The sequence below is a fragment of the Panthera leo genome, chromosome B2 (assembly GCF_018350215.1).
Source record: "Panthera leo isolate Ple1 chromosome B2, P.leo_Ple1_pat1.1, whole genome shotgun sequence".
NCBI classification, from domain to species: domain Eukaryota; kingdom Metazoa; phylum Chordata; class Mammalia; order Carnivora; family Felidae; genus Panthera; species Panthera leo.
This window is the reverse complement of record NC_056683.1, coordinates 36,015,479-36,027,205: the sequence shown is the minus strand read 5'-3', so window position 1 is coordinate 36,027,205 and position 11,727 is coordinate 36,015,479. Positions and strand designations below refer to the sequence as shown.

General features: G+C 48.9%; 1 pseudogene; it reads right to left on the bottom strand.

Annotated features, from left to right (window-relative positions):
• Positions 1-467: 467 nt before the first annotated feature.
• LOC122220675 lies at positions 468-8,610 on the bottom strand (annotated as a pseudogene).
• Positions 8,611-11,727: the final 3,117 nt, after the last annotated feature.

Here is an 11,727-nt window from a genome sequence, read left to right as displayed (position 1 = left end):
GTGGTGGTTGGAGAGGGAATAGGACCTGCTCCGTCATCTCACTTCATCGAGAAAGCCCACAGCTGCCAGTCACACCTGCCTCTGAGGGCAGCATGGTGGTGGTGGGGGGTGGGATGGAGGGGCAAGAGGGCACCTTGTCCATCTCCCTGCCTCCCACCAAGCCATGCTGGATGTGCAGACAGGCCTTTCCATGCTGGTAGGACCCAGGAAGGTTGCACTCCTTTCTGAACACCCCGGCCTGCACCCTGACACCCATTTGAGGGGGAAAATTCTTCCTGGAGTCTTTGCCATGGCATGGGAAGAGAAGAGAATTAGTCAATATTTGCCAAGTCCGGGCAGTATGCCTGGCGGTGCCTAGGTATCATAAGATGAAGTATGTGTGGGGGAGGGGCAGCAGGCAGGATACCTTCAGAGAGGCCACCTCCTCAATGTTCCCTCCTCAATGTGCCCTGCCAGCAAGGGAGGGTCTACAGGCCTGGCAGGCCTGTGAAGGGGGGCTCCTCCTTCTTTGGGAAGGTGAGAGGCCCTGAAGCAGAGCAGGGAGAGGCTACTGGCCCCACTTTCATCCCAGGAGACCAGGCCCCAGGGTCTGACCCTCTGTTGTGGTGGATGTGGATAGCAAAAGGCAGGCAGTTGTGAGTGGAGGCCAGCAGCATCTCCCAGCAGCTCCTACACCTGCTCCCTCTGGTGCAGACTCCAAGGAGGGTGAGCTGAGGTTGGTGTGCAGACTCCAAGGAGGGTGAGCTGAGGTTGGTGTTGTCCTGCATGGGAACTCTGGGAGCCAGACATGTTGTGGGGGGTGGCGGTGACGGTGTTTGTTCCTCATCTGACCTTATCTGCTCCCAGTTTCTTTCATCACTCTCCCTTCCCATCCTAGAAACAGAGGCCCAGGAGGGGAAGAGGAAGCACCTGGAAGGTCTGGGCCTCTGAGCCTTGAGGACAGCTGGGGCTTCCTGCATGGAGTTCCCTCATCTGCAAAATGGGAATTGTTCTGCCTGCCTCTCAGGTGGTGGCAATAACCAGATGAGAATGTTTTTTACGGGCCCTGGGGACTTTATGCAGCTATGCAAAGCTAAGGTCTTGAGTGCATAGTGTCTCTCAAAGATTGCTTTGCATTCTGAGCACTCTGTGACACACGGTCTTCCTGCTGGCCGCTCCCCTTCCCCCCACAACCTCTGGGATGGAGACCCCCATTTCCCAGTCGTTTCCTTCCCTGCCAGTCCAACCCCCCACTCAGCAGTGTCCTTTGTGACATTGCTAGAATGGCTGAAGATCAGACCCCCACCTCCCAGAGGCATCTCCAGGGTGTGAGCAGCATCAGCTTTCCAGCAACCCCCACTGCGGTGGCCCAGACACCGCTGGCTTCCCTGACCTTCAGGCAGTGCCCGGACCCTCTTTCATCTCTTCTATCCGCTTCCCCCCACCTCCAGCCTCCACCCTCCCTGCTTGCTGTCAGGCTATAAGGCTGGCTAGCTCTGCAGGCCCGAGGGGGGATCAGGTGCGTAGAAGTGGCTGCCCGGCTCCTCCCTGGGGCTGAGGAGGAATGAGCAACCTTTCCCTTCTCTGACTCGGCAACGTGAGCCCCCATCTCTCAAACTGGAGCAGAGGAATGTATAGCTGAGAAGGGGCCTGCAGAACTTGTCTGGATTCTGGGAATCCTGAGGCCCAGGATGCTTCGCTGGGCTGGGCCTGAGGCTGGAAGGGGTAGAAAAGAAGAACAAATAGATAGAGCCTGGATTAGGATGCTCACTCAGCTCAGCATCAAATTTACGGGCACCAAAAAAAACCTCAGCAGTTGGCACCTGGGTGGCTCAATCAGGTAAGCGTCTGACTTTGGCTTAGGTCATGATCTCATGGTTCTTGGGTTTGAGCCCCGAGTCAGGCTCTGTGCTGACGGTTCGGATTCTGTGTCTCCCTCTCTCTCTGCCCTTCCCCTGTTTGTGCTCTCTCTCTCTCAAAACTAAATAAACATTTTAAAAAATGTAAAAAAAACCCAGTAGTAAAGAGAAATATTTTCATGCAATATCTAAAAAAATCTAAATTAATGCAAAACAAAATCCATGATTGTCATAGGAAGAAAAATGCTGCCCCCCTCCACTCCCACTCCACCCACCAAGGTCTGTGTCCTTATCCAGAATGCGTGAATGTGTTAAGTTATATGGGAAAGGGGAATTAGGGTTGTGGGGGAATTACTATTGTTAATCAGCTGGCCTTAAGTTAGTGAGATGAGCCTGGGTTGTCCAGGTGCGACCATTGTCATCACAAGCGTCCTTAAAAGTGGAAGAAAATGTAATCACAGGAGCAGAGTCAGAGTGATATGATGTGATGCATTGTGATATGATGAAGATCCCACTGGCTTTGAAGACGGGATGGGGCTATGAGCCACAGAATATAGGTAGCCTGTAAAAGCTGGAAAAAGCAAGAATATAGATTTTCCCCCTGAGGCTCCAGAAGTAAATAAAGTCCTGCTGACACCTGGGTTTTTGCTCAGTGAGATTGATGTCATACTCTGTCCAAAGGAAATGTAAAATAATAAATTTGTATTGTCTTGAGCCACCAAGTTTGCAGTGATTTGATACAACAGCAATAGGAACCTAATATAATAATGAGCCAAATATTAACATTTTAAATAAAAACAGGGTCAGGAGTCTCCAGGCTCCTGGAGGGGGTATACAGATACACATATTAAGATCTTGAACGTCTGAAATGTCTTTATTCTACCCTCCCTTTGTTGATAGTATTGCTGGGTATGCAATTCTAGACAGAAAGCCATGTCCCTTAGCATTTAAAATGCATTGATTCATTATTTTCTAGCTTCTGCTGTGGTTGAAAAATCTGAGTCCATTATGATTCCTTTCCCTTTCCAGGTGACTTTTGTTTTTTTAATCTCTAGAAGTTTGTAGGATTTCTTTTTTTATCACTAGTGTTTTGAAATTTTATAATGATGTGGCTTTATAGAGGTCCTTTCCTGTTCATGTGTTCTGGATGATCTCAAGCATGTCTCTTAGTACTGGGAAAGAAATTTTCTTATATTACTTCTTTGCTTATTTCTTCCCTCTATATTCTCTGTTTTTTTTTTTTTTTCTTCTTCTTCCTTTTCTGTTACTCCTACAAGACATATGTTGGATCTTCTCAACTGATCTTTGAATTTTCTTATTTTTTCTCTTCCATTTTCCCACTTTTTGTCTTTTTATTGTACTTTGTGGGAGATTTCCATAAATTTATTTCTACACTTTTTAAAAAAAATTTAAATACTTTTATTTATTTATTTTTGAGACAGAGAGAGACAGAACATGAGCAGGAGAGAGGCAGAGAGAGAAAGAGGGAGACACAGAATCTGAAGCAGGCTCCAGGCTCTGAGCTGTTAGCACAGAGCCTGACGAAGGGCTTGAACTCACAGACTGTGAGATCGTGACCTGAGCTGAAGTTGGACGCTTAACTGACTGAGCCACCCAGGTGCCCCTATTTCTATACTTTTATATTGAAGTTAAGTAGCTGTCCTTTTATTTTTATTTTTACTTTTTTTTAAATGTTGGTGACTGACCCAATTTTTTTTTAATGTTTATTTATTTATTTTTGAGAGAGAGACAGAGAGTGCAAGCACAGGGGGGACAGAGAGAGACAGAGACACAGAACCTGGAGCAAGCTTCAGGCTCTGAACTGTCAGCACAGAGTCCAATGTGGGGCTTGAACCCACTAGCCACAAGATCATGACCTAAGCTGAGGTCGGATGCTCAACCGACCGAGTCACCCAGGTACCCCAAGTAGCTATCCTTTTAAATTATTTTTCATTTTTAAGAACACTTTTTTTCAGAATGATTCCTTTTATAGTATTTTGTTCTTATTACATGGATACAACATATTCTCATCTCTCTGGAAATAAGTTTTATATTGCTTTTTATTTTGTAAGTTCTCATCAGCTTCCTGCATGGTTTCCATTTTGTCAGATTTCCTTTCTTTTCTGCTTTTCTGTTTGGTCTTCATCTTTTAAACTGAAGACTCTGCACACATGTGATGATCCCTGCTATCTGTTCATACTTAAAAGCGGGTTACTAGGAAATCATCTGACAGCTCTATGGGAAGGCTGTCCTTCCCACCCAGTGGGCCTCATGGGTAGGTGATCAGGTGGGGACTTAGCTGCTTCACTGGCAGATGCCCAATGTCAGCACATATAGACTTTTCTCTTAAGATAGTCAGTTTCTCCAGGGAGAAGTTCACCAATCTCCTCCAGGGAGTATAAACCTGACTGCCAGCATGCTTAGAACTGAGTAGGGAAAGAGAGCTGGAGTCCCGCTGTTCAGAGAACAGACTGTCACTTATCATCTCTTCCAGTAAAATACCTGCAGTGAGTTGTTTGGCTCCCTAAAAGGTGCCCAAGTTGTAATTCCTTGAACCTGCCAATGAGAACATATTTGGAAAGAGGATCTCTGTGAATGTAATTAAGCTAAGGATCTTGAGATGAGGTCATCCTGGAGTATCAAGGTGGGCTCTACATCCAATGACAGGTGTCCTGTAAGTGACATACAGAGAACAGACACACAGAGAAGAGGAGACTTCCATGTGAGGATAGAAGAGGAGTTTGGAGTTATGTGGTCACAAGCTAAGGAACCCCCAGAGCCACTGGAAGTTAGAAGGGGCAAGGAAGGATTCTGCCCTTGAGCTTTTGCAGGGAGCACAGCTCTGCTGACATCTTGACATAATTCAGACCTCTAGAACTGTGAAAGAATACATTTCTATTATTTTCAGCCATGAAAATAATTTTTGATTGTGTGTTATGACAGCCCTAGGAAACTTGTATAGCACCTTACTTCCAGCTGGCCTGTTATTCGTGAGACTGGAGGTCCTTTGGTTCAACCCCTCCTGGGAATAAACATCCAGGCTTCTGCTGGGGTGGGGACAGGGTAACTGACTGAGGTCTGAGAGGAGGCCAGAGCGTCTAACTGCTCTTACTAAAGACTTTTATTGAGAGAGAGAGAGAGAGAGAGAGAGAGAGAGAGAGAGATTCCCAAGCAGGCTCCATGCTCAGCATGGAGCCCAAATCCAGGCTCCATCCCACAACCATGAGATCATGACCTGAGCCGACATCAAGAGTCAGACGCTTCACCGACTGAGCCACGCAGGTGCCCCCCACTAGAGACTTTTTATTTTTATTTTTATTTTTTTTAATGTTTATTTATGTTAGAAAGAGAGAGAGAGAGCGTGCCTGAGCGGGGGAGGGACAGAGAGAGAGGGAGACAGAGGATCAGAAGTGGGCTCCACCCTGACAGCAGAGAGCCCTTATAGGGGGCTCAAACTCACGAATTGTGAGGTCATGGCCTGAGCCGAAGTCAAATGGCCAATCAGCTGAACCACCCAGGCACCCCTCTTTATTCTCTTTTTGTGATTTTGTTTTTTGCCTTTAAAAAGATAAATGTGCATATTCAATTACATTGTTTAACCAGAAGATTCATATTCTTCATTTTAATTATTGGGGTTTGACTGCTATAAGGAAGGCCACACACTCTCTACTTTGCCACAGACCTCTTCACTCCCTGCAGTTCTATATCTGGTCTAATTTGCACATTTGTGTTTCCCACCTGGCTTGCCCCTGTAGGCATCTACATTTGTTATCACCGGTTCAAGTGCCTCCAGAGAACCACAGTGAAGGAGGGGGATGGGTATTTGGCAAGACAACTTCTAATTCTCCCCACTTTAAAGATCCTAAACCTGAGCTGGAGACATAGAAAAAATTATAGGTAGAAGATCGGGGTAGGAGGGACGCCTGGGTGGCTCAGTCGGTTAAGTGTCCGACTTCAGCTCAGGTCACGATCTCGCGGTCCGTGAGTTCGAGCCCCGCGTCGGGCTCTGGGCTGATGGCTCAGAGCCTGGAGCCTGCTTCCGATTCTGTGCCTCCCTCTCTCTCTGCCCCTCCCCCGTTCATGCTCTATCTCTCTCTGTCTCAAAAATAAAGAAACGTTTTAAAAAAAAAAATTAAAAAAAAAAAAAAGATGGGGGTAGGAGAGGAGGAACTTAAGGATGGCTCACCTTGGCTTGGTTGAATATCTAATTCCTGGTGTGTATAACCTACTGGTTCCTGTTTTTCTAGCCCCCTGCCTCAGTTTCCCCATTTGGCTAATAGGCACAATCATCTATGCCCAGTGGAGTGAGGTTGGCATGGTGAGATAAGACATAAAAAGCCTCAACAGAAGGAAAACTGAGAACTTTGCTATTTTTCACATCTATCTGTAATAAGTTATCTTGATTGGCATTGAATTGATTACTCAGATACATCTGCTCTCCCCATTGGAATTAACCACCTGGGCCACCTTGGCCCGGAATGTTGTTTGTTGGAAGGAGAGATCTTGATTTTAAGAGTCAATGGTTTGGGAATCCTACAAACTGGTGCTTCTCAGCTGGGAGACCCAAACACCATACCCTGGGTTCCTCAGCAGTCCCCAAGTCAATGCTGGAGGGTGTCGGCTAGGAAGACACAACAAGCAGTAAGAGCGATTCTGGGAGGACTAGAGATGCGATGGTGGTTGAGGCCAAGGTCTGAGCTCAGGGCTCTGTGGTGAGTTTTGGAGGGAGATACTGAGCAGGTGTTGTTGGGGGGTGGGGAGGGGAGAGGGAGAGGGAACTAGTTCTCCAATAAGGGCCGACCAAGCAGTGGTGAAGTGTTTAACATCTCCTCTTTCTCCCATCCCTCTCCTCCTCCCCTAAAGCCCCCAGGGTCCCAGCCATACCTTCACACAGTGTAGGAGTTCTGATCAGTGGGGGTTGTTGTTTGGATTGAGTTGAATGGCTGTACCTCAACAATCTCTGTCCTTCCAGGAGAACGGAATCCGGGGAAACAGCGTTCAGTATTTCAGGCCATTAACTGCTCTCTCCAGATCAGCCGGGGGCAGCCACCGTCACCACCCACCAGGACCATGATACCGGTTCTGGACAAGGGGAGCCTGGAGCCAAGAGGGAAAAGGGGAAAAGCAGAATCTGACAGTCCTAAGCCCTGCCACCTCCTCTTCCTCTTTTCCCCTCTCCCCTCTCTCTTGCCTCTCCCTCGCCATGCCCCAGGAAGCACCAGACACAATCAGCAACTTTCATTTTTTTTAAAAAGAAAAGGCACTTTAGGGCTTTTACGGAGGAGGCTGTGGCCCATTAAGACACAAATTAAATCTTTGTGGGAATAACCAGAGTGCAAATTCCCAGTGTGAGGACCGCCCCTCCCCGCTACAGCTGCCCCCAGCCTCAGGCTTCCACAGTCCTGAGCCCCACCTCCCTCCCTGCAGGATTTAAAGTGCGTCTCAGGGGTTGAAGGAAAACTAATCAGTCTTGGCATTGAGTAGGTCTTAGGGCAGGGCTAGAAAGGGGTAGGAGGAGAGAGAAAGGAGCAGGTGAGAGAGTGGAGGGGTAGGGGGAAGGGCAGAGGAAAGGAAGGGGCCAGCCAGACACTCTGACACTCTATGTGTTGTTTTATTTAGCCCTCTCACCAAGTGTAGGAAGGAACTATTGTTATCCCCCTTTCACAGATAGGAAAAAAATGAGCCTCTGAGAAGTAGCGTGACCAAGGTCATGCTGCTAATGCCAGCTGGGATTTGAATCTCCTTTTAGAGAGTTGCAGAGGAGAAAAGGGGGAGAGAGGGGCGCCTGGATGGCTCAGTCGGTTAAGCGTCCGACTTTGGCTCAGGTCATGATCTCGTGGTTTGTGAGTTTGAGCCCCACTTTGGGTTCTATGCTGCCAGCTCAGAGCCTGGAACCTGCTTTGGAGTCTGTGTCTCCCCTCTCTCTGCCCCTCCCTGGTGCGTGCTCTCTCTCTCAAAAATAAACATCTTAAAAAAAAATTTTTTTTTGTTTTTTTTTTGTTTTTTTTTTTTTTGGTATTTTTAATGACTGAAACAAAACAGATTTAAAACTGCAGCTTCTGGGGGCGCCTGGGTGGCTCAGTCGGTTGAGCGTCCGACTTCGGCCCAGGTCATGATCTCGCGGTCCGTGGGTTCAAGCCCCACATCGGGCTCTGTGCTGACAGCTCGGAGCCCGGAGCCTGTTTCGGATCCTGTGTCTCCCTCTCTCTCAGACCCTCCCCTGTTCATGCTCTGTCTCTCTCTGTCTCAAAAATAAAAATGAGCATTAAAATCAGCTGAAGAGCTTTAAAAAAAAAAAAAAAACCGCAGCTTCTGGAAGAACCATTTGTTCTTGCTGGTCTTGTGCCTCTCCTCAAAGTTGACCTTGGCCTCTCATCAGACCTTGCATTTAAGAGCAGGGTCTCTGAAGACATCCTCGTTGACAACAGTTTTGTCCAAGGGGATATCCCCAGAGTACCTTGTGGGCATGAAGTGATTGTAGTTATAAACTTTCACAAAAGACTTGATCTTTGACCTCTTGGCGATTTTCTTCTTGCCCATGGCAGCTGTCACTTTGCGGGGATAGAGGTCAATTCCAGCCACCAGAGCATGGCTGTAGGGACAGTCTGAGGTGCCATCATCGATGTTCTTCCCGATGGCCGCTTAGCGTCCCGAGTAGCGTCCGGCCAGGACCAGCACCACCTTCCCGGGTTTCATGAATTTGCCCATCTCGACACCAGCTACTCGACCCTACGGTAGAAAGGAAGAAAGCCCACTCTTAAAACTTTTTTAAAAGAGAAAATGGGGAGAGAGCTACATGCACGCTGTTCCCCTTCCTTCATTCCCCCCTTCCCGCCCCCCTTTCCAGCATTTCTCTGTAGTCTGAGCATTTCTCAGGAGCCAGGAAGTCCATCTAATTGCACCTTCCCGTGAATGGTCACTCTTGAGGGTACCACACAGAAGGTGTGCTTTATTTGGTCCAGGGCACTAGAGCACATATGGTACCCACGGGTGGGTGGGTGTTGGGTGAGGGGCCATCAGCCAGTCTACCCAATTAACCTGTTGGGAGCCATGCCAGGCTGAGGGGTTTGGTCATTGGAGTTGGACAAAGTGGGACAGGCAGAGACTGAAAAGACCTTGGGCCAGGCAGTCTCCACGGTGGGGGGGGGGGTGGCGTTGGGAGCCAGTGGGGAAGAAGATGGGGAGTGGGGCTTTCCAAGAGGCTCTGGGCGCCCCTCACCTCCCTCGTACTTGGTGCTGCTGGCCTGTCACTCATTCACTCAACAAATGTTTATTTAGCACCTGCCGTGCAGCTGGCGGGGGGCTAAGTGCTTCAGTTAGGAAGCAATATGAAGGAGAATAATGCTGTACTTCATCTTTCTAAGAAACACATTTTCCCCCACAATTTTAGCATTTCTGAAATCAGGATATGTCTTTCAAGCAGTGAATTTTGGTTATTTTCAGCAGTGTTTTATTTTTCTTAGAGGTACATGAAGTCATGGTGCATCCAAACTATGACAGCTTAGATTTGATGAAATTTGACAACAGCTATGCTTACAGTACTTCCTGCATGCCGAGCACTGTCCTAACTGCTCTGCGTGTGTCAGCACATTAGGTCTTCCCATCCGTCGCTGAGGTAGGAATGCTTGCTGTTCCCACTTTAGAGATGGGAAAACTGAGGCACAGACAGGTGCATTCTCATTTCCCCTTCAAGGAGGGGGCAGCACAGAGGCTGCCTGATAAACACCAATGCCAGGCTTGCTACCACGGCGGAGCTGTGGCAACAAAGAAAACACCAGAAGGGGAGAGCCCACTGCCCCAGAAGTGGGGAGCCCCGCCCTGGAAATCTCACACCCAGAGCTGGCTGTGAGGGTCCTCCCAGGCCCTCCCATTTAGCTAAAGAGTGATGCCCCCCAGTTCACTTCTTCCTGCCCCCACTCCCCATCCGCCTCTCCTCTGTGTGTGGTTATAGTGGTTAATCACGGAGGCAGCTGTCATTCCTATCAGCCCCACGACTCTCAGCTCAGTCCTGGCCACAGGGAAGGGGATGACGGGATAGGGGGTAGAGGTGCAGAGCTGGGCACGAAGCGCCTCATTATCCCTGGCCCCTCCCTGGGGTAGACACAGCACATTTTTTTCGGCTTGAGTCTCTCCTTTTCCTAATCTGTCTCAGGCTAGGAAGGCCCCTGCTGATAGGGAAGGTTTACAGCAGGGAGGAGAAAGGAAGAGAAGTTACCAGAAATCCTGTCCCCATTGCCACCTCCTTTACCAACCACACTCCAAAGCTGGCCAAAGCCACACTGGAAGGCAGAGGGCCCGGAAACCTCCCCCCAAACCTGTGACCCCAGGTAAATCTGTGTGCCTCTCTAGGCCTCAGTTTCACTATTTGGACAATGGGGTTAATTCTCCACAGGAGACCCTGGATGGGAGGGGGGATGGTGCCCAAGAAATGCGATGCTCCAGGCCTTTGTTTCCCTTGCGTCCTCTGTCTCCTGACTATGTCCCGACCCCATTCATTCCTACCCATTCCCTGACCCAACTCTGCCAAGTACTGGGAAATGAAGACCTCACCTGCCAAGAGGGGCTGGGAGGGGCCCTGCAGGCCCTGCCAGCAGCCCTGAGCTGTCAGGCTGGCTGCTTTCTCTTGCTGGTGCTGGCAGTAATTAATTAATCCATCCAGAAGCCCAAGGCAGTCGTCGGCAGCATCTCGCAGATAGAGACTGCAGCAACTCCAGCTGGGTTACCGGCTGGGGGGGTCCTACCAACGGCGGCCACATGGACCTTGGCTCCTGCAGTCTGAGAGGGGCTGGGAGGGGGGTGGTGGTCATCTTCCCAAGCCCTGTGTGTCTCATGTTTGTTCACTCATTCAACAAACACTGTTAAATACCCGCTCTGTGTCTTGGGTCTGAAAGCAGAGCCTGAGCCAGGGATTCAGACATACATGGTTCATTAAGGGGTGCTTGCTTTTCAGGAACTCCTTGTAGAGGAGGGAACTGTCTTAGCTTGAGCTGGTATAACAGAGCACAGAATATATTACAGAATACCACAAGATTGGGTGACTTAAACAGCAGACATTTATTTCTCACACTTTTGGAGGCTGAGAAGTCCAAGATCAAGGTGCTGACAGATTTGGTTTCTGATTAGACCCATCTTCTTGGCTTGCAGACGTCTGCCTTCTCACTGTGTATTGACATGGCCTTTCTTCTGTGCATGCTCGTGGAAAGAAAGAGAGAGAGGAAGGTCTCTCTTCCTCTTCTTGTAAAGGCACCAATCCTGTAATGAAAGTCCCAACCCCATGAACTAATCTAAACCTAATTACCTCCCCAAAATTCCACTTCCAAGTACCATCACATTGGGGATTAGGGCTTCAACATAAGAATTATGCGGGGGCGTGGGGGGTGGGGGTGGGGAATGGGGAGGGAAACACAAATATTTAGTCTATAGCAGGAGTTGAGCATGGATGTGGTCTCTGCTAACACCTAACATTAGTCTGATCTTCAGGAGGCTTTGGAGCAAAAACCACACCACAAAGTTGTCCCCCCCTTTGAGAGGAGGGCCAGCCCTTTTTACCTCCTCATCAGTCAGTCACTAGCTGTGGACTATAGTGGGTGGGTGACCTCGAGGACAAGGTGCTTCTCATTTGCAGTGGGTGATACTCCAGCGAAGGGGCAGCTGGGGTCCCTTCGCAGCCAACGTCCTCAGCAGTTGAGAGATGATATGCCTGCTTTGGTGTAGGGGACCTGGGCAAGGAATCAGCAGGTTCTACCACACCAGTGTTCTTACCACCGGACCAACAGTATCAGCATCATGGGAAACGAACATTGTCAAGCCTGATTCTAGAGACCGTAAATCGGAAACGCTGGGGATGGGCCCAGCGAGCTCTGTTTTCATCAGCCTCCTAGTAATTCTG